Below are 27,350 nucleotides of genomic sequence, written 5' to 3'. Positions count from 1 at the left end.
GGCTTGTACATTTCAGCAGCATCAAGGTCAGCCTCAGAAATCCCCTCAGCAAAGATGGTAGATAGCCGGGGTGCATCTCGATCCATATGATCAAAACCAAGCAAGCGAGAGAAGGTGATAAAGTCAAGGCGATAATGAACACCTTGAGTCATCCAATGCAGCAGCCTAGAGGCTTGATCCACCCACAATGTTGCCCAAAACTGAAAGATGATCTCCTCATTCCAATTCTTCTCAAGGGTCATAAGAGGAAGGATGCGCCATTCTTCAAGCTGTTGAATCAAAGCATTGACCTCAGGGTGATTGAAATCTTGCAAAGACTAGAGGACCACATACTGGTGCTAAAAAAGTGGGCCATTTTTGGTGGCTTTGCTGGCCTTGTAGAGGACGGTCTCATAAAAGTCATTTTGAAACTGAGACCAAAACCGCTCCTCAACGCCCTCAAACTTGATGAACTTGTACGGGTTCTTGCTGCGCTGATGTCTTAAGTCCACAAGACGCTTCTTGTAATCAATACCAAGCCGGGGCAGCGTACCAGAGGGAATAGAGGGCCTCCGGACATGGGCATTAAACTGAGGATGCCATGAGAGAGTCTGGCGAGCACCAACTTCACTGAGATGCAGAGGCGAGCTACGAAGGACATTAGGGTCCATGGCTCGGCCTTCCTCTTGCACAGGATTAGGCACGGCTTGACTTCGAACTCTGGCCTGGTGAGAAGGGGGCGGACACGGGATGGTGTGGGTGTGAAGAGGGGCAGGAATGCCCTCATCGCCGGCGGAAGCATCAGCCGCACCCGGACCACGGGAAGGGGTCCCACGGCCACGCACTGCCCGGTCCGCAGAGCGACCACCGGCATCACTAGAGCGAGGACGAGCACCACGGGGAGGGTTCTTGCGCTTGCCGAAATCCATGCTGCAACACCACAAAGAGGGGTAGCAAGAGAAAGTTACAAGACCATACTAGAGTGTAGCAAGAGATCGATCAAGGCGATGGGAGGAACTGCCTTGCTCACAGGAGCCGGTACCACCGGCGGCACTGTGGAGCAAGGGAATCACCTCCAATCGACCAAATCGACCATGGGAAAAGCGCTTAAAGCATTCTAGAGGCAAGAACATACTAAGATAAGGAAAGGAGTGCGAGGAAACGACCTAAAATTAGGTACATTGGGAAATCGGGCAACTTCAAAATGTACCTTGCGTCACGGTAAAAAGTGGCCGAATCCAAGCAAACCCACGGGTCTTGGAGTCAACCAAGAGCCTCCACGCGTCCCTCACGGCCGGGGCAAGGTTCTCCTCAATGATCGGGCGAAGAAGATGGAGGAGCCGAGAGATCGGGGCAAGGGAAGCGCCGCCACCGCCGGGAGAAGAGAGGAGAGGAAGGGTCGGGTGGGTGGGAAGAGATAAGAGAGAGAGAATAACTGCGGGCGGCTTAAATACCGCAGTAAAAAGCACTGCCGGTACTACCGGCTGCAAGGGCCGGTACCACCGGCGGGCCAGAGACCTGCGAGCAGGGTTCTGCGGGATTTTGGCCTACCGGTGCTACCGGGCTTCGACCGGTACCACCGGATGGAGCCGGTACCACCGGGGCTAGGCGCCGGTACTACCGGCGGGGCAGGAAATCAGCGCAAAGGTGAACTTAGTGTGGCAAACTTAGAAACAAATCAATCATGGCCAGATTTCATCAAATCATTACAAAACAATGGCCATGCTTGAGATGTGAAAATAGATTTTGAAAGAGCACTAGATTTTTCACAAAGGTTTGTCCTTTCTAATCAATCAAGTATGTGCAAGACATCAAGCCATGTTACGAGAATCAATGATATTTAGTTCACGCCTCAAAGCACAAAATCTTGACTCATCTAGAGGTTTAGTGAAGATATCGGCTAACTGGAATTCGGTTCTCACATGTTGCACAACGATATCTCCTTTGGATTGGTGGTCTCTCAGGAAGTGATGGCAAATGTCTATGTGCTTTGTTCTAGAGTGGTTTACAGGGTTATCAGCTAGCTTGATTGCCCCCTCATTATCATATAAGAGGGGAATCTTGCTTTGCTCACAACCAAAGTCTCTCAAGGTTTGCTTCATCCAAAGCAGTTGGGGACAACAAGCGCCGGCCGCCACATACTCGGCTTCAGCGGTGGAAAGGGCAATGGAGTTTTGTTTCTTAGAACTCTAGGACACCAAAGACGTACCAAGGAATTGGCAAGTCCCTGATGTACTCTTTCGCTCTACCCTGCAACCGGCATAGTCCGAATCGGAGTAGCCAAGTAGAGTGAAAGTGGAGCCCTTTGGGTACCATAAGCCAAGATTAGGAGTGAACACAAGATATCGAAAGATTCTCTTAACAGCCATAAGATGGCATTCTTTTGGACTAGCTTGAAATCTTGCACACATGCACACACTAAGCATAATATCAGGCCTAGATGCACAAAGGTAAAGCAAAGATCCAATCATGGAGCGATATACCTTTTGATCAATGGCCTTGCCGTCTCCATCAAGGTCAAGATGTCCGGTAGTTGGCATTGGTGTCTTTATGGGTTTGGCCTTGTCCATGTCAAACTTCTTTAGCATGTTGGTGGTGTACTTGGTTTGACTTATGAACGTGCCGTCCTTGAGTTGCTTGATTTGAAATCCAAGGAAGTACATCAACTCACCCATCATGGACATCTCGAACCTTTTGGTCATGATCCTACTAAATTTCTCACTGAAGTCCGCATTAGTACTACCAAATATAATGTCATCGACATATATTTGGCATATAAAAATATCATTATTGACTTTGTGAGTAAATAAAGTGGGATCAGCTTTTCCAATCTCAAACCCTTGTTTGAGTAGGAAATCCTTGAGACAATCATACCAAGCTCTAGGGGCTTGCTTAAGCCCATAGAGTGCTTTATCCAGCTTGTAGACATGATCGGGATGATGTGGATCTTCAAAACCCGGTGGTTGCTCCACATACACAGTTTTGGAGAGGGGGCCATTGAGGAATGCACTTTTCACGTCCATTTGAAACAACTTGAAATCATGGTGAGCAGCAAAGGCAAGTAATATACGAATAGATTCAAGCCTAGCTACAAGTGCATAGATTTCCCCAAAATCCAAACCTTCGATTTGAGTGAAACCTTTGGCAACCAACCGAGCCTTGTTTCTAGTGACTACGCCATACTCATCTTCTTTGTTGCGAAAGACCCATTTGGTACCTATCACGTTTTAATAGGGTCTTTCCACCAAGGACCAGACTTCATTTCTAGTGAAGTTGTTCAACTCTTCTTGCATAGCCATCACCCAATCCGGATCCGCCAAGGCATCTTCCACCCTATTTGGTAACATAGAGGAGACAAAAGAGTAATGTTCACAAAAACCAACTAAACGAGAGCGTGTTGTTACCCCTCGTTGTATGTCTCCCAAGATGCTATCAACGGGATGATCCCGTTGAATAGAGTGATGGACTCTTGGGTGAGGCACTGCTGTTCTTGTTTGAATGGGACCATCATCTTCATCTTCATGGTCTTGGTTGATTGGAGAGTCTAGATCTTTAGCGTTTTGATCTCCATCTTGGTTTGGTTCTTGCGCTTGAGTTGGATCTTGTCCAGCTTGTTCTCTTGAGTCATGACCTCTTCTTGATGTGGAAGCATCATCATGGGCATTGGTTGACCCATGATGCAAGTTTGGGTCACGAGGAATTTGCATGTGTGCATCATCTTCTTCTTCTTCAACGGGTTTCACTTCACCGGTAGCAAGCTTTTTGATTACTTGGTGAGATGACTCTTCTTTACCTAAAATTTCAGCATTGACTTGCTCCTTTTGAGAGCCGTCGCTTTCATCAAAAGTCATGTCTACCGCTATTTCAATTTGACCGGTGGTCTCATTGAAAACACGATAGCCATATTGATTAGTAGCATAACCAAGTAAGAACCCTTCATCAAACTTTGGTGCGAACTTAGAGCTTTTGGATCTTTTATTAAGTATGAAACACTTGCATCCAAAAACTCTAAAGTAATCCACCTTAGGCTTTTTACCGATTAGAAGCTCGTAGGCAATTTTCTTTCTCAGCTTGTGAAGGTATAGGCGGTTGATTGCGTGACATGCCGTGTTAACGACTTCCGCCCAATAATCTTTTTCGGAGATCTTGTATTCATCCAACATTGCTCTTGCGGCTTCAATGAGTGTTCGGTTCTTTCTTTCCACCACACCGTTTTGTTGAGGAGTATATGCAACCGAGAACTCATGCTTGATGCCTTCTTCATCAAGGTATGCTTCAATGTTGGTGTTTCTAAATTCAGTCCCGTTGTCGCTTCTCACTTTCTTGATCTTCACTTCAAACTCATTTTGAGCCCTTCTTGCAAACTTCTTGAAGATACCTTGAGTCTCACTCTTGTCCTTCAAAAATAATACCCAAGTGAAGCGAGAAAAGTCATCAACAATTACAAAACCATATTTGTTACCTCCAATGCTTATGTAAGCATTGGGTCCGAATAAATCCATGTGAAGAAGCTCAAGTGGTCTTGATGTAGTCACGATGTTCTTCGCGGGATGCTTGGCTCCAACTTGTTTTCCCGCTTGACATGCACTGCAAATTCTATCTTTCTCAAAAGAAACATTCGTTAGTCCAAGGATGTGTTCACCTCTTTGAAGATCGGCCAAGTTCCTCATCCCAACATGGCCTAGACGGCGATGCCACAGCCAGCCCATGCTAGATTTTTCCACTAAACAAGTCTCGGACCCCACTCTACTGGCTGAAAAATCAACTAGATAGAGCTTGCCCTTCAGTTGACCCGTAAAAGCAATAGAGGAATCCGACCTTCTAGAGACTTCTACACCCTTTTCTGTAAAGAGACAATTGTAACCCTTCTCACAGAGTTGTGAGACGGATAACAAATTGTATCCCAATGAACCCACAAGCAAAACATTTGAAATGAAATTATCATTTGAAATTGCAATTTTACCTAAACCAAGAATATCTCCCTTACTATTGTCACCAAACACAATCCTTTCACTTGTGGTTTGATTCGGTTGAAAGGAAGTGAACATATTCTTCTCTCCGGTCATGTGATTGGTGCATCCACTGTCAAGCACCCAACTTGGCCCACCGGAGGAATAAACCTACAAGATAAGATTAAGCCTTTGTTTTAGGTCCCGAGTTGGAACCTTGGGGGTTAGACACATAAGATTTGGGCACCCAAATACTCCTCAAGATTTGTCTCTTCTTGAGGGCGCCCACATACTTCACAACAATCTTGCCATCCTTATCCCAACAACACATGTAATCACAAATATGATTGCGTGAGATAGGCGCTTGTTGCTTGGGCATCTCCCCTTGCTTCTTCTTGATGTTCTTGTTGCTTGCAAGTGGGATTGTAGGGGTGATAACATTGTTCACTTTGTCAATAAGGTCAACAAGAGGCACACCCTTGTTGAACTTCATACAAGCCACCCCATTTATCATGTTTCTCCCATTGGCCTTACCATTGTACCGATTATATCTGAGGCCATCCTTGATTATGGGGTGCCTTGATGCATTGAACACATTTACCAGCTGCTTGTCCTTGCATTTGCAGCCAATCTTGACAATAGTGTTCAGTCTTTGAATTTCTTTGTCCTTCTTGGCTAACTTATCAAGGTTAGTGAGACATGCATTTATGTCAACATTTATGCATCTTTCACAGCTTTTACTTGTAAAAGCCTTTGAATCCTTAGAAGCGGTAGAGGTGCTAGACCAAAGCTTTTCATAGTTTAGTTCAAGCTCATGATATTTTGTTGTCAAGCTTGTGAGGCTTTCTTGAGCCAAACTATGATCATTCTTTAGGCTAGCCAAAGATCCATTGAGTGAGGAATGTTCCTTAGTCAATCGCTCATTGGAGTCTTTGACTAGAGACAATTCTACACCCAATTTTTCAACCCTCTCCTTTTCCTTGGAGAGACATACTTCGAGTCCTTGGTTCTTCTCCCTTTCCTCTAGGAGCAATTCGCCTTGCGACTCGATGCATGACTCAAGCTTGTCATTAGCGTATATTAGCTCTAGAATTTTAGTTGCAGCAGCTTTACAATATTTCTTAATGAGATTGTTGGCATGGTTTTCATCATCTTCATTATCACTATCATAGTCACTAGTGGTTTGAGGAGAGGAGTCAGCTTGTACCTTATCTCCTTTTGCCATAAGGCATGTAGGAGTGTCATCATCGTCATCAGAGAGATTGGCAAAGAGCCTAGGCGATGAGTGGGTGTCAGAGATAAGTGTTGTGGATGAGGCAACGTTGGTGAAGATCTTGCTTGGGGAGGATCTTTCTTGTACGGTGATGGCAGCTACACTCTTCTTCTCATTGTCATCATCATCACTGTCACTGTCCGATTGCCATTCTTGCCCGAGGTGAGCTTCCCTTTCTTCTTGTCCTTGTACTTCTTGTCATTTTGTTTGGTGTACCTTGACTTCTTTCCTTTATTGGGACAATCTGCTGCAAGATGGCCGGTGTCACCACACTCATAGCAAAACCTCTTTCTATATGGCTTGTTTCCTCCATATCTCCTCATCTTATCTTTCTTCATTCTTAAATAGTTCTTGTAGTTTCCCACTAGCATAGCTTGTTCTTCATCAAGATCATCATCATCTTTGTGCTTATGCTCACAACACCCTTTGTTGCAATGACTTGACTCACTTCCATGTGAAGTTGTGAGTGCTATGTTCTTTCTTTGATTTAGGGCTTCTTTGGCTTCATCATCCAAGACTTCATGGTGCATCAACTTTGCTAGCATTTCTTGAGGAGTCATAGTATGATAGTTGTCTTTCTCCATGATGACGGATGCAAGCATGTTGTTCCTTTGTCTATACACTCTACAAATCTTTCTTGCCGCAGAGTTGTCATCCCATGTTGTTGCTCCAAGTGCTCTAATTTGATTGATCAATGACATAAACCTATCAAACATGGCTTTTGTTGTTTCTCCCTCAAGTATGCAAAAGTTCTCAATCTTGCTTTGTAAGAGCTCAATGTTTCCTACTCTTACACTCTTGTCTCCCTCAAAAGAAACTTTCAAGGTGTTCCAAATCTATTTAGCATTTACCATACCATTTACTTTGTTGTTGTCTTCCGGAGTAAGACATTGCAGAATCAAGGTAGCAGCTGTTGCATTAAGGTGAAAGTCTCTCTCATCTTCGGAAGTCCATTCACTTGAATTTTGCGGTGGATTCACTCCAATGTCCACTACTTCCCAGCATCTTGCAGCAATGAGATGCAACTTCATTCTATGAGCCCAATCGGTGTACCTTATACCATCAAATGGAGGTGGCTTTCCAGGATTGATCATCGGCAATGTTGGATTCTTGCTTGAACTGCTATAATCAAACCCAGTGTTGTTGTAGGTCTTTGACCCTTTGCAAGCATCTTCATTTCCACCTTCACTATCCGACTCATGATTCCTTTTACTTAGGAGTTCTTTCATCTTATCTAGCTCTTCTTGCATCTTCTTCATCTGCTCTTTCTGTTGCAGCTGCAAGGATGCTGTGATCTGTGCTGTGATTTGCTCAACGATTTGTTGTTGAGTTGTTGGATCCATCTTGGCCAATATTGCTCCTCACGCGGTGAAGCGTTTGTACGAGGAACCAAGCTCTGATACCAATTGAAAGGATCTAATTGGCCTAAAGGGGGGTGAATAGGCGTATTTTAAAACTTGAAACTCAAAAACTCAAGTTGCGGAAGTCAAATGCCTGTCGGTACCACTAACAATTTGGGCCGGTACTACTGGTGTCACACAGCCAGTACTACCGACGCAAACTGCTGGTACTACCGACTCCCTAAGACAACTACGAATTCAGAGTGTAAAGGGCTTAGATTTTAGATCTGAGTTTTACCCCACTTTCCTAGGTGTAGGAGAGGATGTTGTTGAAGTCTCCTTTGCTTAGTCCTTCTCCACACCGTAGATCGACCTTCGTTTACCTGTTTAAAAGTGGAGAAGAGATAGGAACACAAAGAATACAAACAAGGGTAGTCGAAGCTACCTCCACAGCAAGACAAGGTATTTTTCCCGAGGTTCGGCAATCTCCACTAAGGAGTTCCTACGTCCCCGTTGTTGAGGTGACCACGAAGGTCTGACCACTTAGGTCTCCTCCTCAAGCAACCACAAAGGTTGGCTTGATGTTTCCACTAAGAATCAAGGGGTAATACAAACACTTCGGGGTGCCCTCACAAATGAGTCAACATGGGCAACCACGAAGAACGCCTAGCCGGCTAGGGTTCCAAGAACCCAAGAGTAACAAACACAAACCAAACCGGCAAGACAAGGAACGGAGTGCTCAAGTCACAGATGGAAGCTCCCAACTCTCTAATCTCACTTCTCTAGCTCGAATCTCTCAAGAAATGAAGTCTAGGAGCAAGAGAGAGAGAGAGTGGGTGAGACAAAGCTTGGAGACTGTTTTCTCAGATGTGGAGTAGCTGGAATGAGCAAGCCAACGGTTAGAAAAGAGGAGAGAGCTATTTATACTAAAGACCAGAACACTGGCCGGTACTACCGGTGCAACCACCGGTACCACCGGCGTTCCCAGATCTAAACGTGAGAAGGCTGAGGAGGATGCAAGAAAAAGGCCTACCGGTACCACCGGCCTTGGGCCGGTACCACCGGTGGAAGGCCGGTACCACCGGCAGTGCAAAATCTCACAAAACAGCAGTTCTGCGAGAATTTGGCCTGCCAGTACTACGGGCGTTTCACCGGTACCACTGGCGGTAGCCGGTACCACCGGTCAAAGCCCAGTACTACCGGTAGTTCATTTTCTCGCAAAACTTAGGAGTAGAACTGGCACTGCCGGTACCACCGGCCCTGAGGACCGGTACTACCGGCTCACCGTGGCAGAGAAGAAACTTCCCAGAAGTTCGTACGTGCAAGTGTGTCTCTCAAGTGCCAAACCTAAGTTGACCTGAGCACCTTTATCCTCATCTTACCGACTCAATTTGCATCCCTCTTGATAGTGCGGCATTTCCTATAACTCAAACAAGAAATAAAACTAAGAAGCTTCTTGAGTTGAAACGCCGCTCAAATGAAGAAATTTTGGGGGTGCTGTGATTCACCAAATGTGTATGTTTGATTCCATCAATGAACTAACACCTGTAGATTACACTTGATAGACATGTTAGTTCCTAATTTGATTGTCATAAATTATCAAAACCCACACCGGGGGCGAATGCACTTACAGCCCTGCCGATGACTGGTAATTGGGCATCATCGTTGAATTGACATATCCTGGCTATGCCATAAACCTCTGTTGCGTCGGCATTGGATCTGCCGATGCATTAGGCATCTGAAACGTTGGAGCTTGAGAATTCCCAGTATAAGGTCTTGTAGTAGTAGTTGTAGTGTACTGGGGACTCTGATTCGTCGGCGGATTTGGAGGTGCCGATGCCATAGGAGCCTTGCCTGTTACGTCAGCCACTTGAGATGTTCCAGGAGTTTTTGCCATCATCTCTGGGGGCATACCATAACCCCACTAGTTAGGAGGAACAGATCCTGACAATGCCTAGATCTGTGGCAAGCTTGATTTGCCCGTCTGATGTTGATGGATTGGTCGTCATTGGCGTAGATTGCGCATTAGTGATCCCTAATGTGCTTGGAGGAGAAGTAGTGTCGGTGTTTTCCCCCGGGGGGGTCACACCAACGAGTAAATTTGTATGCGTGCTCCCTTTCCCGGATGGTGATGCAAGAAGACACAGAGATTTATCCTGGTTCGGGCAAGAGAAGGCCCTACGTCCAGCGGGGGGAGAGAGTTTTGTATTATCTTGCACCTAAGTGCTTGTACAGGGGCGAATACAAGCGTGGTATGAAGTGTGGAGCTCTACTACGTGTGAGCGTGGTCTTGTGTCGTGTTTCCCGTTCTATTCCTGAGTCTCTCCTTTTATAGCTCCAAGGAGAGACCCAGGGTACATGCGTAGATGTTAGAGTAGGGGTCAATAGCCGCATGGAGCGCTGACCTACTCGAGGCTTCCGTACGGCATGGCCTCGAGCCGTCCCATCTTGATAGCCCGGTGATGATTACGCGTGCTCCTGCGTTCTGCCCTGCCCGCCGCCTCGCGCTGGTTCTGAGGTCGCACGCTTATACGGTATGGCGGCAGATCCGGCGGGGTAGTTGTGGTGTTGTCAGTCGACGCCCAACTCGTCCCTAGGAAGGGTCCCTTGTTCGGTCGAGGGTCGGACGCCGTGCAATTTGCTGATATCTGGAGCGCTGACCTTGGGTGTCTCGAGGGGGTCCCGATGAGACGTTCCATCCTTGTTTCCTGCGTCCTGACATGCCCTGGGTCGTTCGGTGGGAAGGCTGCAAAAAGAACGATGGGACATAAGCTTGTTCCCATCACGCCTCCCGTGACCTGTGTGTTAGGTGGGGAAGCGTCAGGTGCATTAAATGCCCTGGCTCTCGTGCGCGCGTCAGGCGGCGGACAGTGTCCTTGCGCTCGACGCCTCTCGGTTCGCTCGAGCCCGCTTCCGTATTCGACGGCAGCTGTCGCTCGAGCCCTGATCGATTCGCTCGACGCTACTTCCGTCTTCGAGGCTGCGGCCGTCGATGGCCGCGCGTGTGTACGGATGATCTCGTTATACGCATTGGTGAGGGTACCCCTTGTTGATACCCTCGACAGTAGCCCCTGAGTCTTCATTCGAGCGCTGGCGCTCGAGTGGAGGCTTTCGTTTTTACGGTTGAGCTTCCACGGGGGCGCGCGAGCGACCCCGCGGGGGTAGCCCCCGAGCCCTCGAGGGAGTATTTAACTCCTTCGAGGATTATTTTGCCAAATTTGCAGAAACGCTGTCAACACTCGTGGTGGAAGGTTCTGTTCGGCTTTGCCTTGCATGGAGGTTTCGACGTACTCTCGATAGAGCGAGCGTCTTCCACCCCAGATTGAGTTCCTAGCGGGTAGTCCAAGTGAGAACCTGTGCCCCTTTCGAGGGGGTCAGCTGTAGCCCGGAGGCGTCCTCATAAAGCAGGGTCGACGTGGTCGGGGATACCGGTCTCATTCGATAGAGTCCAGCGGCTCGATGCCTCCCTTCGGGGGGATTCCTCTCGACTGTCTCGACCCTACCTTGGACATCGCCAGCGAGTCCTCGAGGCGGGCCTCGATTTTCGACCACTCGCTGGGGATCCCTGACTCTTGGTGCTCGAGATCGGCTATCGAACCCTTTCGACGGGCCAGCCATCGACCTCTCGAGACTATCCTGGGCGTATACCTTGGCTTACGAAGTAAGGAAACTGCCGTGCCGGTTCGTCTTTCTGCCCGTTGGGCGCACCTTTTGAGGTAAGTGACGTTGCGACACTGTATCGGCGGGGAATTCGGAGCGTCCGGCCTGTGTGGAGAGAAAGGACCGTTAGACGGTGCATTTATGGGAGGGAGTTACCTTATTTCTTGGATCTGTCCGTTGGCGGACCACTGCCTATAAATACGTCGTGGCGTCGCCGCCGTTCCTCTCCCTTCCGCCTTCTCGCTTTTATTCTCTCGTTGCCTTTGCTTTCTCGCCGTCTCACGCGCACACGCCTCCTCGAGCTGTAGTGAATCTACCGCCCCTCCAGCCGAGATGCCTGTAAGACTCGTCGCCGCCGACGACTGGCGCCCGTCGTCGATGACGGAGCACCGGTTGTTAGAGCTTGAGAAAGAGGGACTGCTGCGCCGCCGTACCTTGCTATCGTCGCCAGAGTGGATCGCGCCGCCGGTGAGTCACAGGAGGCCTCAGCCGCCCGAGGGCTACGTGGTGTCGTTCGCCAAGTTCCACCGCCACGGTCTGGGCGCGCCCCCGAGCCGCTTCATGCGGGCCCTCTACTTCAATTATGGGGTGGAGCTCCAGCACTTCTCTCCGAACGCCATCACCGTAGCGGCGGTCTTCGCCGCCGTGTGTGAGGGCTACTTGGGGATGATGCCGCACTGGGAGCTGTGGCTCCACCTCTACAGGGGTGAGCTTTTCCATGCCCCCACCGGAACCACGTGCGTAAGGAAGCCCGTGCGGGCGGGATGCCTCAATCTGGTGCAGAAGACGGGGAAGACGGACAGGCCGCGGGAGTACATCCCGGTAGGGTTATCGACCAACCACGCTGGCTGGGACTCCCAGTGGTTTTATCTGCGGAACGATGACAACCTCCTGCCTTCCTACTCAGGCCGTCTGATCATGGAGCGTCCAGCGGATTGGACATACGGCGTCGTCCAAGCTCATCAATCTCGGCTCGACCCCCTCCTCGACGCCCTGAAGAAGCTTCGCCAGGAGGGTTTGACCGCCGCTCTCGTTCTCTCGGCCGTCCATCACCGGAGAGTTCTCCCTTTGATGTCTCGACCGTTGAGGATGGACGAGATGGGCCCTGGCGTCTCATCTCGGGACCTTGAGGCGTGTCGGATGTCCAACGAGGCTCCGGCGGACGACGAAGTCGCGGCCCGAGTCAGGGCTGCAATTGCCGGTGATTTTCAGCCGGAGCACGTTAACGGCTTCCCCATGAGACCTGACGCAGGCTCGATCGATCTGGTACGCTTTCTTCTTGCGCGCAGCCTCGATTCTGGGTTTCCTTTCTCCCCTCTCTTTTTTCTAAGTCTACCTTAGTTTTGGCAGGGTCGGATTGATGTCCGGTCCTCGAGGCCTCCGGTAAAGGAGGACGAGGTCGATCGTGACAAACGGCGCCAATCTGCCGAAAAGCTAAAGTCTGCCAAGGACTCTGCAAAGAAGGGGGAGAAGAAGAAGAACCTCGACCGCCAAGCATTAGAGGCGCGTCGAGCCAAATCCAGGCAGAGGGGGGAGCCTGAGGAAGAATCCCCTAACGATGATGACGAGGACAGCGATGACTCCGAGGGGATGGCGTCGCACCTCGATCGGATTCTCGAGGGCCCGCCTCGAGGTGACGTCGACGCCCCCTGGACGGAGGCGCCAGAGGAGGGTCCGAGCGGATCTCGTCGCCCCCGGGCCGACACCCCTCCCGCGCCCAAGGCGGGCCAAGACGCACCGCGCCCTCCCCCGGTGCCCAGGGAGAGCGGTCTGGCTAGGCCCCAGGCGTCGGGGCCACTAACTCGTGGTCGCGCCGCGGCCTCTGAGAAAGGAGATGCCGGCCGTAGGAGCGCCAGTCCAGGCGCCCGCCAGGCGGGGACCGACGCTCCTAAGCCAGTGCCTGCCCTCGAGGGGCCTGGAGCCCCGACGCGGGGTGGCTCGAGGCCCACTGGTCGGGGTGGCGGAAGGCGAGCCGTTCTCCCTGTGGGGTAAGCCTTTTTGATGTTGCAGTTTTTGTCTTCCCATTCTTCCACCTTTCCTCATATGCCAACCTTTTCTCAGGCTAAAGCGGACCCTTGAGCAGGCCCAACCGTCCATGGCAAAGAGGCTCAAAACGGGTGCCGCCTCCAGGGAACCAGGTTCGTAGTTTATTTCTGGGTGTTGCGATGTTCTTGTGTCGGTTATCATAACGTCTGACCCTTACCCTTTGTTTCGTAGGCTCCTCCAGCTCCCAACCTCCAGCCGACGTCGAGAGGGCTCCGTCTCGTCCCGCGCCTACTCCGTCGCCGCCGACTCGTGATGAGGCGCCCCAGACGCAAGCGTCAGAGGGAGCCCCCGAGCCCCCCCGATTGGGGGTCGAGGGGGAACCCATCACCATCAGCGATACGTCTGATGGTAACGAAGCGTCTGGGGGCGCTCGCCCTATGGAGGCGGAAGCGTCGACCCCCAACGTCGCGGGATCGACTCCCTGGCCCGCCGGCCTCCGCACCCTCGAGGAGCAGAAGAAGAAGAGGGAGGAGGATGAACAGCGGGAGCGCGAGGCGGCGCGGCGGCCATAGGAGCATGAGGCACAGCAACAGCAGCAACAACAACAGCAGCAGCAGCAACAGCAACAATCGCAGGAGCAACCGCAGCAGCAGCAGCAACCACCGCAACAGCAACTGCAGCAGCGACAGGCGGGCCAAGAGGAGGGACCGCTCGAGCCTCCGCCCCAAGGTTCGGCCCAGCCAGTGCCACCGGAGCCGCAAGAGCTCGGCGAGGAGGAGGACCTGCCGGTGTACGGCCCCCCAACCCCGGCGTGGCTCCTCCCAGGGGCACCTGCCATGATCCGGGCAGAGCCGGGGCGAGCGGACGGAGTGGTGGCGCTCGCCTGCCTGAAGCGCACGCCTCCCGACGCCGAGTCCGATATCAAGAGGACAATTTACGGCATGGACGGGATCGCCCCAGGGTTCCTCCGGGAACGTCGGGCGTGGGAGGACCGCTTTCCTTCCGAGGAGGATGAAATTGGGGCATCGGGGACCAAGGATGGAACCTGGAAGACGGTGGACGACGACGGACGGTTCCCATGCCTCGTCGACCTGTTCCTGCGCCATGGGGGCTCCCTCGAGACCGTCGAGGGCCTCATCCGCGGCGTTAAGGCGCGGGCTGACCGGGAGATGGAGCACTGGTGCCCCGACCGCATCCGTATACGGGCCTCCCACGACCCGTCTGAGCCCGACATCTTCCTCGACGATCGGAAGGAGGCGGAGAAGTGGGAACACGTCGAGGAGCTCCGCCTTTGGATGAAGCATGTGGTGGGGCTCCTCTCGGACGTTATCAACAACGGGCTCGGCCCGGCTTATTTCGTAAGTGTTTCTCGAACTCCAATCCTCATGGTGCTTTCAGGTTTCTGTATTCTAATCCATCCGACTCTTGATTCGCAGGATATGAAAGAGACCTCCCGCATCAAGTCCAGCTTCATACACGCCACGAGGGGCGGTTGGGAGCAGCTCCCCCTCCTCAAGGATCAACTCCTCGAGTCGCAGGAAAAGCTCCTTAAAGCTTACAAAGATCTCATAGCACTCGAGGAGGAGAAGAAGGCGAGGGAGGCTGCCTTGGCTGAGGCCCGAGAGGCCTCAAAGAAGGCGGAGGAGGAGATGATGCAGCTACGGGAGCGGACTCTTACGGTCGAGGAAGCCGCGTCCAGAGCCCGGGAGGAGGCCCTGTCCTACAAGAGCGTTATCGCGGATCTGGACAAGGAGAAGGGCCTCCTTAAATCCGACCTGGACTCTCTCCGAGAGTCCTTCCGAAAGATGAAGGTGGAGCATGTGAACGGCGAGGTCGCCAGGGGCGCCGCGGAGGAAGCCAAGAGGAAGGCCCTCGAAGATCTTGAGGCGGAGCGAGCTCGATCCCGCAGTCTCTCTAACGACGTCGAGCGTCTGAAGGGAGAATTGCTGGAGAAGAGTGGGGCCATTGCACAGGCTGGCAAGGCGATCGAGGATCTCCGCGTTGCCAACACCGAGCTGGCACGCTCCAACAAAGAGATCGAGGGGGCCAACACCAGGCTGGTCGGCGAGAACACGGCCCTCGAGGAGACCGTACGCGGTATGTTTCCTCTATCAGATTTATTTTTCTGAGGTGTGCTTAGTTTTTCCTAAGGTCTCTTTGTATTGGCTTTTACAGGGCTCAAGGACGAGCTCCTGGCCGCCCAAGCCGAGGCTCGCAACGCCAAGGCTCAGCTCGAGGCGGAGGTTGCTTTGAACCGTCGAGTACGGACGGCGATAAGTGATCTCTCGACCTCTTGGGAGGTCGAGCCTATGGATGAGTCGAGGGAGGACGCTCGAGGCGACGCCCTGGTCGACCAGTTGTGCTACATAGGCGCGACGCTGCGAGATCGGGTGCGGGACGCCCTCCACATCGGGGTAAAGCGGGCGATGGCGGTTGTCTGCTCGGGCTTCTCCTACGACATGGAGGTGGTGTCCCATGGCTTCGTCACCGACATCTCCAAGACCGACGCAGAGAACGAGGAGAGGCTCCATGCCTTGATCGACGACGCGGAGGCTCCTGGGGAAAGGTTGGCCAAGCTTTTCGAGCCTGAGGTGCTCCCTCCTGAGGCTAGCTCGGGCGGAGGCGAGAGCGGTGAGGATCGTGCCGCGGACTGAGGCCTGCGAGCCTGCTCAGGGCGCCTGAGGCCCCTTGTACAATACTTTGTTAATTTTGTGGGTAACTGATGCTGTATCACTTTCGTAATTGTTAGATGCTTATTTTGTCTTTCCGCTTGATGCTTTCGTTTCTCTTTGCGCCTACATTTGTATCCCTTGCTCGATTTTTCGTAAAAGACCACCTCGATCACTTCAATGGTGGGGAAGCGAGTAGAGTTTCCATAGCTCGGGGGCGTAGGAGTTCTCCAGCTCGTTGTCCCTCGGCCTTCGAGGGGCTCGAGGTGCCTTAGCTACTCGAACCGTGCAAGGTTTACTACGTGAGAAAAGAAAACTTCTTGGTTTTTTCGATACTCGGGGGGGGGGTGTTGTCCCCCTGGTAGCCCCCGAGGGGGTGCTGACTATGATGGGTCATAGTCGGCGCCCCCTTTTAACGTCGAGATCGTGACTTATTAATCTTCTCGGCGCAAAGAAAGAAGAATTGTTTCGAGGGAAAGACTTTATTTATTCATTCATTCGTTTACAAAGTCTTGGTACAAAACGTAAGTAGGAACATAAGTTTAGAACTTCTAGGGGTAGAATCGACGTAGCTGTTCGATGTTCCATGCGTTGGTGAGAATTGCCCCCTTTTCGTCCGCCAGCTTGTACGTTCCCGGCTTCAGGACCTCGGCTACCACGTATGGACCTTCCTAAGGCGGAGTCAGCTTGTGGCGTCCCTGATTGCTTTGCCGGCGTCGTAGGACTAGGTCACCCACGTTGAGGTCCCTCTTGCACACATGCTTGTCGTGGTAGCGTCGAAGCCTTTGCTGATATCTGGCAGAGTTGAGGAGGGCCATGTCTCTAGCCTCCTCAAGTTGGTCGACCGCGTTTTCTTGAGTCTCTTTGTTCGATTGCTCGTTGTAGGCCTTGAGTCGAGGTGACCCATACTCGAGGTCTGTGGGGAGGATAGCCTCAGAGCCGTAGACCATGAAGAATGGGGTGTATTTTGTGGCCCTGCTTGGTGTTGTCCTAAGGCTCCATAGGACTGAGGAAAGCTCCTCGAGCCATTTTTTGCCGAATTTCTTCAATCGATTGTAGATCCTTGGCTTGAGTCCTTGCAAAATCATGCCGTTGGCACGCTCGACTTGGCCGTTAGTTCGAGGGTGGGCTACTGCAGACCAGTTCACACGGATGTGATGCCGATCGCAGAAGTCCAAGAACTTTTTGCCGGTGAATTGGGTGCCGTTGTCGGTGATGATGACATTGGGGATCCCAAACCGATGGATAATGTCGGTGAAGAAAAGGACGGCCTGCTCGGAGCGGATGTTGGTGATGGGTCGAGCCTCGATCCATTTGGAGAACTTGTCAATGGCCACCAGCAAATGGGTGAATCCTCCTTTCGCCTTTTGTAGAGGTCCTACTAAATCGAGCCCCCACACCACAAACGGCCAGGTAATGGGGATCATCTGAAGAGCGTGGGCAGGCAGAAGGGTCTGCTTGGCGTAGAACTGACACCCGTGACATGATCGTACGAGCTCGATGGCATCCGCCACGGCCGTTGGCCAGTAGAAGCCTTGTCGAAAAGCGTTCCCTACAAGGGTCCGTGGAGCGGCGTGGTGACCGCAAGCCCCCGAGTGCAGGTCATCGAGGAGTTTTCGACCTTCTTCCACAGTGATGCAACGTTGTAAGACCCCCGTCGGGCTCCGTCGATATAGCTCGTTGTCTTCGCCATAGATCACATATGATTTGGCCCGTCGAGCGATACGACGAGCTTCTGACCTGTCTTCTGGCAACTCGCCGCGGATAAGGCAGTCAAGGAACGGTGTGCGCCAATCGAATGGTTGACCTGGTCGTCGTTCTATCTCCATCATCTCTTTCACCATCAAGACCGTATCGGCAGCATCGGTTGGTTGGGCGGTGGTGGCGTCGACGCCAGCCCCCGTGCCTAGGTCGACGGATGGCTCGTGAAGATCCTTTGAGAATGCATCAGGCGGCACCGTGCCTCTGGTTGATGCGATCTTGGCGAGTTCGTCGGCTGCCTCGTTGTAGCGTCGAGCGACATGGACAAGCTCGAGACCGTGGAACCTGTCTTCGAGTCGACGGACCTCCTTGTAGTATGCTTCCATTTTTGGGTCGTGGCAGCTCGAGGTTTTCATTACTTGGTCGATGACGAGTTGGGAGTCACCTCGGACGTCGAGGCGTCGGACTCCTAACTCGATAGCGATCTTGAGACCGTTGACGAGGGCCTCATATTCTGCGACATTGTTAGATGCGGCAAAATGAATCCTGATTACGTACCTCATGTGGACGCCCAAGGGTGAGATGAACAGCAGGCCGGCCCCGGCCCCAGTTTTCATGAGTGACCCGTCGAAATACATTGTCCACAGCTCCGCCTGGACCTGAGTCGGGGGAAGCTGGGAGTCTGTCCATTCCGCGACGAAGTCTACCAGGGCTTGCGATTTGATGGCCTTTCGAGGCGCGTAAGTGAGAGTCTCACTCATGAGCTCGACCGACCATTTTGCTATTCTTCCCGTGGCCTCTTTGCTCTGGATTATTTCTCCTAAAGGGAAAGACGAAACCACCGTGATGGGGTGACCGAGGAAGTAATGCTGCAGCTTGCGGCGGGCAAGGATTACGGCGTAGATCAGCTTCTGGATTTTGGGATAACGCGCCTTGGTCTCCGAAAGCACCTCGCTGACGAAATAGACTGGCCTTTGGACCGGCAGCGCATGACCCTCCTCTTGTCTTTCGACCACCACCGCCGCGCTGACGACCTGGGTCGTCGACGTGACGTAGAGGAGCAGCGGCTCTGCAGGTTGAGGTGGAACCAGGACTGGTGCCGAGGTCAGCGTCTTCTTCAGCCTTTCGAGTGCTTCCTCGGCTTCGGGGGTCCAAGAAAAACGCTCGACCTTCTTTAGGAGTCGATATAATGGTAATGTCTTTTCTCCTAGTCTCGAGATGAAACGGCTCAGAGCCGCCAGGCACCCCGTGACTCTCTGTACACCCTTGATGTCTCGGATCGGCCCCATTCTCGTGATGGCCAAGACTTTCTCGGGGTTGGCCTCGATACCGCGCTGCGAAACGATGTAACCTAGGAGCGTGCCTCGAGGCACACCAAAAACGCACTTCTCGGGATTGAGCTTGATCCGGCTGGTGCGTAAGCAGCTAAAGGCAATCTCGAGGTCCAGGTTTCCTCGTCGTTTTGACTTGACGACAATGTCGTCGACGTAGGCCTCGACCGTGGACCCTATATGTTCGCCAAACACGTGGAGCATGCAACGTTGATACGTGGCTCCCGCGTTTCGAAGCCCAAATGGCATGGTCACGTAGCAATACATCCCAAAAGGCGTGATGAAAGAGGTCGCGAGCTGGTCGGACTCCTTCATTTTTATTTGGTGGTAACCAGAATATGCATCAAGGAAAGAAAGGGTTTCACATCCCGTGGTAGAATCGACAATCTGATCAATGCGTGGCAATGGAAAGGGAACTTTTGGACATGCTTTATTCAGACTAGTATAATCGACACACATCCTCATTTTCCCATTCTTTTTCTTAACTAATACAAGGTTTGCTAACCAGTCAGGATGATGAACCTCCTTGATGAATCCGGCCGTCAAAAGCTTGTGGACTTCCTCGCCAATGATCTTGCGCTTCTCCTCGTCGAATCGGCGCAACCGCTGCTTCACTGGCTTGGAACCGGCTCGAATCTCCAAGGAGTGCTCGGTGACTTCCCTCGGTATGCCTGGCATGTCCGAGGGACTCCATGCAAACATGTCGGCATTTGCACGGAGAAAGTCGACGAGCACAGCTTCCTATTTGGGGTCGAGGTCGGTGCCGATCGTCAGCACTTTGCCGTCGGAGTTGTTGGGGTCGAGCGGGATCTTCTTGGTTCCTTCCGCCGCCTCGAAGCTGCCCGCGTGGCGCTTAGGCTCTGGAGCCTCAGCGGCCAGGGCCTCGAGCTTCGCGACGAGCTCGGTGGAGTTCTCGACCGCCTCCCCGTACTCGACGCACTCGACGTCGCACTCGTACGCGTGCTCGAAGGAGGAACTGACAGTGATGACGCCTTTGGGACCGGGCATCTTCAGCTTCAAGTAGGTGTAGTTGGGTATAGCCATGAACTTGGCGTAGCCCGAGCGCCCGATGATGGCGTGGTACGTGCCTCGGAACCCAACCACCTCGAAGGTGAGGGTCTCCTTCCTGAAGTTGGCCGCCGTGCCGAAGCAGACCGGTAAGTCAATTCGACCTACTGGCAGCGCCTTTTTTCCTGGCACGACGCCATGGAACCCGCCGGCACTTGGTTGGAGCTTCCCTCTATCTATGCCGAGGAGGTCAAGGGTCTCGAGGTAGATGATGTTGAGGCTGCTACCGCCATCCATCAGCACTTTCGAGAGTCGGGTGTTGACGATGATGGGGTTGACGACGAGCGGGTAGACGCCTGGGGCGACTACCTTGTCGGGGTGGTCTTCTCGGTCGAAAGTGATAGGAGTGCTTGACCAGCTAAGGAATTGGGGCACCGCCATTCTTGCTGCAAAGACTTCGCGACGCTCCCTTTTGCGCTGCCTCGTGGTCAATTGAGTCGAGGGCCCGCCATAGATCATGTAGCAGTCGTGGACGGCGGGGAAGCCGTCGTCATCTTTGTTGTCCTCCTTGCTGCCAGCCTTCTCTTTCTTGGAGTCATCACGCGTGTCTTTTTTGAAACCCAGACCGTCGAAATGCTTTCTCAGCATACGACAGTCCTTGAGCTTGTGGTTGGCGCCTCCCTTATGGTAAAGGCACGGCTCCTCCAACATCTTGTCAAAGATGCCTCCATCCGGAGGGCCTCGAGGTTTCTTTCGATCCATGGCGGCGACAAGGTTGTCATCGGAATCTTCCCGGTGGAACTGCCGCACTTTCTGCTTCTTCTTGTTTTTCTTGAGGCCTCGACTGGGGGTCCCATCTTCGTCGACGGGCTGCTTGCCTTTTCTTCCTTCTGAGCTGAAGAAGGCGCCGACTGCCTCCTCCCCTGCCGCGTAGTTGGCTACTACGTCCATCAGCTCGTCGACGGTCTGAGGTCGATTGCGACCTAATTCCCACACCAAGTCTCGACTGGTGGTGCCTGAGACAAACGCCAAGATGACGTCGTGGTCAGGGATGTGCGGCAGCTCAGTGCGCTGCTTCGAGAAGCGTCGAGCATACTCCCGAAGAGTTTCTCCCGACTTCTGCTTGCACTTGCTGAGGTCCCACGAGTTCCCTGGCCGTATGTAGGTCCCTTTGAAGTTACCCTCGAAGACTCTGACCAGATCAACCCAGTTGTGGATCTGATTGGCAGGGAGTTCCTCGAGCCATCGACGGGCGGTGTCGGAGAGGAAAAGGGGTAGCTGTCTGATGATGGCTCGATCATCACCTCGAGCGCCACCTAGCTGACAGGCCAGCCTAAAGTTGGCCAGCCACAACTCTGGTTTGGTCTCTCCATTGTACTTCGCGATGCTGGTTGGGGGTCGAAATGGATTGGGCAGGGGCGTGCTGCGGATCGCCCTGCTGAACACCCGTGGGCCTGGTGGCTCGGGGGCCACCCGGTCCTCGTCGCTGTCGTATCTCCCGCCGCGATGCGCGCTATAACCACGCTCTTCCGCGTCTCCGTGCCGGCGGCGTCGATTTTCTTTGATGTCGTGCCGCGCGTCGTGTCGACGTTGACCGTCGACGGGGAGGATGAGAGCGGTCTTTCTACCTCGAGGGGGAGGTTGTTGTTGGACTGACATCTCCTCTTCGTTTAGAGGCTGTTCGTCGCGCTTCTCTGTGGCAGCTCCTCGCCGTCGAGACGCCGAACTTTCGGCTTGTTGAACTGCCGCCACCTGGAGCAACGTCTGTACCTCATCTCGAATGCGTCGGGCCTGGGAATTTGACGGCTCTGGCATGTTACGTAGCAGCATCGTCGCTGCCACTACATTCTGGCCTGCTCGAGGGAAACGGCTGACAGGTTGCTCTGGCTCTGAGTCGCCGACGATCTATCGATGTACCTCTCGAGCGCGTCTGCGGACACTTCCGCCCGGCGGGTAGGGTAGGTCTTGCTCGAGGATTTGCTCGAGCAGGACGAGGCGCTTGCGGTCTTCGTCGAGCTTCATCTTGAGCTCCCGCAGCTGCGCGAGCTGCGCGGTTCTGTCTTCCTGAGGAGGGGGGTCGACCTGTCCGTCGTTCCCAGGCGTCCTGGGGTCTTCTCGTGCCGCGGGGGCTCGACCACCCGCAGCAGCATCCCGTGTCTCGTCAGTGGTTTCTACCGCCCCATCGATGTGATAGCATTCCCTCGTAGGGTCATAGCTGTCTGTCTCGGAGTCGGAGTCCGGTTTGGCGGCGTAGAAACACCCACGTCCTTCCTCCAGCAATCGTTGCCTGAGGGAGGTGATCGAGTATCGTCCGGGGCCTAGACGACGGAGGCCTCGTACTCGGGAAAGGTCCAGCAGCTCGGACGCCGACCGCCGCGCTTCAGAGCTACGTGGGAGGACCATTGGTCTTTCTACGTACGTCTGGGCGTTTGGGCATATCGCCCTGGCGAGCGACGCTGCGGCGTTGTCCAATCCGAACGGCAGTGCCGCTCTTGGAGAGAACAACCCGTGTGGAAGTAGCCTAGCTGCGGTGGGGGAGAGCGCGCGAGACGCGCCCCCTCCCGTCGTCGCGCGGTGCTGAGTCGTCGCGCTTGTTGCTCCGTCACACGGTGCTGCCGACTTGTGGCCTACGTCCTGCCTCGCACGAGTTGTTGGTCGTGCTGAAGCAGAGGGGCCGCGGCGGTGCTGTCCGCGCCTCTTCTTAGGCGGGGAGGCGTGGTGGTGAGGGCGTCTCGGGGCCTTCAACCGTGCTGGCGTAACGCGGGCTCCTCCTGGTCCTTTGACTGAGAGCAAGATCATGTCGTAGCCGGAGCCCGTAGACATGAACTCGAGACTCCCAAACCAAATCACCGTGGAGCGCGGAAATGGCGAGGCAAGAGTAGCCATCCGGAAAGGAGTGGGAGATCGATGAAAAACACGCAGGACCCCTACCTGGCGCGCCAACTGTCGGTGTTTTCCCCTGGGGGGGTCACACCAACAAGTAAATTTGTATGCGTGCTCCCTTTCCCGGATGGTGATGCAAGAAGACACAGAGATTTATCCTGGTTCGGGCAAGAGAAGGCCCTACGTCCAGCGGGGGGGGAGAGAGTTTTGTATTATCTTGCACCTAAGTGCTTATACAGGGGCGAATACAAGCGTGGTATGAAGTGTGGAGCTCTACTACGTGTGAGCGTGGTCTTGTGTCGTGTTTCCCGTTCTATTCCTGAGTCTCTCCTTTTATAGCTCCAAGGAGAGACCCAGGGTACATGCGTAGATGTTAGAGTAGGGGTCGATAGCCGCATGGAGCGCTGACCTACTCGAGGCTTCCGTACGGCATGGCCTCGAGCCGTCCCATCTTGATAGCCCGGTGATGATTACGCGTGCTCCTGCGTTCTGCCCTGCCCGCCGCCTCGCGCTGGTTCTGAGGTCGCACGCTTATACGGTATGGCGGCAGATCCGGCGGGGTAGTTGTGGTGTTGTCAGTCGACGCCCAACTCGTCCCTAGGAAGGGTCCCTTGTTCGGTCGAGGGTCGGACGCCGTGCAATTTGCTGATATCTGGAGCGCTGACCTTGGGTGTCTCGAGGGGGTCCCGATGAGACGTTCCATCCTTGTTTCCTGCGTCCTGACATGCCCTGGGTCGTTCGGTGGGAAGGCTGCAAAAAGAACGATGGGACATAAGCTTGTTCCCATCACGCCTCCCGTGACCCGTGTGTTAGGTGGGGAAGCGTCAGGTGCATTAAATGCCCTGGCTCTCGTGCGCGCGTCAGGCGGCGGACAGTGTCCTTGCGCTCGACGCCTCTCGGTTCGCTCGAGCCCGCTTCCGTATTCGACGGCAGCTGTCGCTCGAGCCCTGATCGATTCGCTCGACGCTACTTCCATCTTCGAGGCTGCGGCCGTCGATGGCCACGCGTGTGTACGGATGATCTCGTTATACGCATTGGTGAGGGTACCCCTTGTTGATACGCTCGACAAGTAGCTTCTGTACCCGCAACGGCTGTAGTAGCCGATGGAGCCGTAACCAATGATAACCCTGGCTGATGATAGGCAGGACCCACATAATTTGGTGGCAATTGTCCTTCCTTGAAAGTTCTAGCCACAGCGTTGAAAACCGTGTTGGACAGCACACCAGCTTGATTGATTAAGGCACGGTTAATAGCACTGTCAACCATGTCTTGAAGTTTACCAGGATTGGCTTCAAAAGTAATTAGCCGAGGTGCCGGCAATGCTTCCTTTTGTATCACCTCACCGCTCCTATTGATACTGAAGGATTTCAAGCATTGCTGCTTGTAGTCCTCCATGGCTTTTGCAATAGCTTGCTTCTGCTCATCTCTAAGATTAGCTTCCGTTACTGGGATGACGTTCTCCAAGTCGAAATCGGTGTTTGACATGTTGATCTTGATCTTGAATTGGTCCCACTGGGCGTGCCAAAAGATGTGTTGGTGCAAAAGCTGATGTGCAAACACAAAGGGCTAATACCCGATTCAAACGTTAAGGCGTGCTAGCCGATTTGACCTTACAATCGACAAAGGTGGTAACTTGAACACTTTGGTCCCGACAACAGTGATGCGCCCGGATGTCACGGCCAAGAGGTGATCACGCAGAACTCGAGAACACACCGAGTTTGACACGATGAATTACTAAGAACTCGTAGTAAAAAGAAAATATGACGCAGTCGTCGAAAAAGTAGATGCAGGAATATGAGTAAAAACTTGTGTTTGATTGATTGATAGATTTTTTTATTACATCGCCCTAGGGTCTATATTTATACCCTGTCCAAAGGAATTACAACCGGACATGACTAGGACTTGAATTCCAAATTAAATGAAAAAAAACTCTAATAACTAAAGAAAACACCAAACTATCCCCCGTAACCGATCGGGATACTGCCACAGGTCAATCGGTAACCTCCGCGCTTTTCCTCAGACTCATCGGCAGACTGCCTATTGCATCCATCGGCAAACATCGGCACTGGTCATCGACATGAACACATCACCACCCCTGGACTTAGTCATATTCAGTTGTTTCCCCATCGGCACCATTCCTCCATCGGCAACTCCCCTGTAGACTAGCCACCATCGCCCAATCTGCCGATCTACGCTTCATTAACTCCAGGTGCGTATCCAAAGATACGTGTCCAAAAACGGTGTCAACACAGAGTAAATAATATTAAATAAAATCTACTCCCACTAAAATCAATATCCCTCAATTGATACTTAGTGATTCAAGACCCGCAACTAACAAGTATACTAGTGAGCTTTACCATCACCGCTAGTAGACATGGTAGATCGGTAAGCAACTCCTTGCTAATCATATCACATATGACTTTTGTTGTTGAGATGGCATCTCTATGCTTGTGTTACCCAACTACTTATGCTCCAAGGTCCCTAACTATTAGGATAACCTTGTTCAAGAAACCAACCCTTCTGCAGTAAGTATCCGATACGAACCTGCCTAGTCAAAGAAAACCAGTGGCACCCTAATTTCACAGACCTACCACCGATTATACAAGATGCATGACAGTGCAAGGTTTCGGGGAGAATGTAACTTAAACATTGCTGAGGGATCGTTCTACTTCACTACCGCACGCATGTAGACAAAACATCATCGCATATGAAAGTAGAACATAGTAAGAACGGCATTAATACAAATATGACTTGGTATAGCCCATTACCACTTTGGGGATCTCCATCTCCATCTATTTGTTCATCATGGCGATCTCCATCTCCATGATCCATGTACAACATTCTTCAGTAATGATTCTACTAAGACTAGCTATCACTAACGCAAGGTAGTGAATTAAAATTACATAGTCGTGGGTAGGATCATCACAGATTGGCATGCAGGCCATTACATTATGTGGACAATATCTATGTGGCTCCAGCCATATTGTCATTATCATGACGTGCAAGCCATGAATTTATTACATACATGCATCACATACACATAAGGGCTATACTAGTCATGAATCCCTGCAAAACAGAGTTAACCGATTCAGACATCTAAAGTTGTAGGGCCAAAAACTCTATTTTCCCGACCTTTTTTCGCAATTCTAATTTCGCCGAACATTGTATAACGATGGAGAATTGCATGTAAAATTTTTTTCTCTACGATTTTCATTTAGAGATCGTCTTAATCCGAGTTACGGATCAAAAGTTACGGCTGTTTTACCGAACAACACTTTGCCCGACAATCTGCCACCCGACAGTAGATCCCATCTACTACCGCCGCGCATCACATGCGCCCGGCACTTGACCTAGGGTTCAATTAGATCAATCTGATTGATCTCTATCTCACTATGACTGGGTTTACATATATCACTTAACTCGGATGGTGGAATTCCGATCGGTACGAAAACCATGAACCAAGATCATGAGACTCATCTAAAACTGCACATATCTCTATATGTACCCAATCGAATCTATAACAACATAGTAATGGCTCTGATACCACTGATGGATTATGAGGACGCTACGCTAGCTAGGAAACAAAAATTTTGACCTCATAAACATGGATCAACTGCAAGTTATCGATCACGGGATTACCACTAGACGCGCAGATGCAGCGGAAGCGACTCGGTGTAGTTGTGCGCGTAGTAGCAGTGCCGTGCAGTTGTGTGATCGTCCACCACGCCAGTCCCTCTCTCGCGGTTCGTCCTTGTGCTCCAGATGCAGCACCTCCGAGGTAACCCACACATGCAGAGAAGAAGCGTTGCGCCTCCGGACAGCTAGGTCCACGAGGAGCATAAGGCACAAGCGTGGGTGAACGGCGGCTGCTGCCTAATGGCGTGGGATTGACCCTGGCCGCGCCCCCATCCCTCTCTTATATAGGCGTCCTCCAATCAGCCCCAAATCAGGAACCCAATTAGAAACCCTAAGCCTTGTCTAATTCGGGTCCAACTCGAATTAGGTTTCCAGCCCCTTAAGCGTGCGACCCTTTGGGTTCACGTACATATAGACATGGGCCGAGTACTCCTACTCGCCCAATAGTTGACAGTGACCTCTAGCAAGGCGTGACAACTCTTATATGTACACAAAGATCATATCAGACGAACCACTACATACATATACATGTTATTCCCTTGCCACACGATATTTGGTCCAACTCGTGGGTTAACACTTGACCTAAGCATGACCATGCATTTGTTGATCCAATCACTTGAGTAATCTAGTGATATCTCTCTCACTTAGAGAGGGGCAAGTTCTATCTTGATCATCTATGTCTCACAGCATGTTCCCCGACAAACCCGAAGACCACCTTTATAACTACCGTGTAACGGAGTAGCGTTTAATAGTCCCTAAGTAGGTCGTTTCACATCTTGAGAACATACAACAATCTCAGGTCTAAGGACAAAACGTACATGATATATAAAGAGATAATAAGAACATCTCATATTGGGTCAGTCCAGCCCCATGTCATACATGTGCCCACATTATTAGTTTGATATCTCTATATCTATGACTTGTGAAACAAAGTC

This window comes from Sorghum bicolor, chromosome 2 (assembly GCF_000003195.3).
Source record: "Sorghum bicolor cultivar BTx623 chromosome 2, Sorghum_bicolor_NCBIv3, whole genome shotgun sequence".
In the NCBI taxonomy this organism is placed as follows: Eukaryota; Viridiplantae; Streptophyta; class Magnoliopsida; order Poales; family Poaceae; genus Sorghum; species Sorghum bicolor.
The sequence above is the reverse complement of the archived record's forward strand: the minus strand, read 5'-3'. Positions refer to the sequence as shown.